The sequence below is a fragment of the Triticum dicoccoides genome, chromosome 4A (genome assembly GCF_002162155.2).
Source record: "Triticum dicoccoides isolate Atlit2015 ecotype Zavitan chromosome 4A, WEW_v2.0, whole genome shotgun sequence".
Taxonomy (NCBI): Eukaryota; Viridiplantae; Streptophyta; class Magnoliopsida; order Poales; family Poaceae; genus Triticum; species Triticum dicoccoides.
Window position 1 is genome coordinate 566,145,735 of NC_041386.1, and position 483 is coordinate 566,146,217.

The window sequence follows — 483 nt, forward strand, 5'->3', positions numbered from 1 at the left end:
TGCGCACCTAAATATATTTGAAAAGTCAGGACATACCGGCGTGGCTCTTTAGATTTCCATACTTAAGCCGATGAGACCAAATAATCAAACCGTCGATGATAGCTCTAATAGAAACAAAAACATCAATGTCAAGCCCTTGGAAAACTTTCTTGTTTCTTGCGTCTCAAATATTTCAAAGGATAAGAAGTAGCATGGAAGGGCGAACCAAAGTGGGCAGGAGTGCGGGCAGAGTTGTGCTGAAGAGATATCCAATAGGCGTGGCCATAGGGCGGGTGCTTGTTGCCCCCCAAATCCATCGAGTTGTTGGGCAAAAGAAAAAAGATGCTCACACTCTTCAACCAAGTGGTTACATCTTGAACAAGCTTCGGTGTCCAGATTGTTTTGTCAATTATCCACAAAGTATGATCTTGATTTGTGACATTTGACATTGTAATACCCTGTTGCAGCCATGGAGCAAAAAATAGATGCAATCGATAAGCGAGG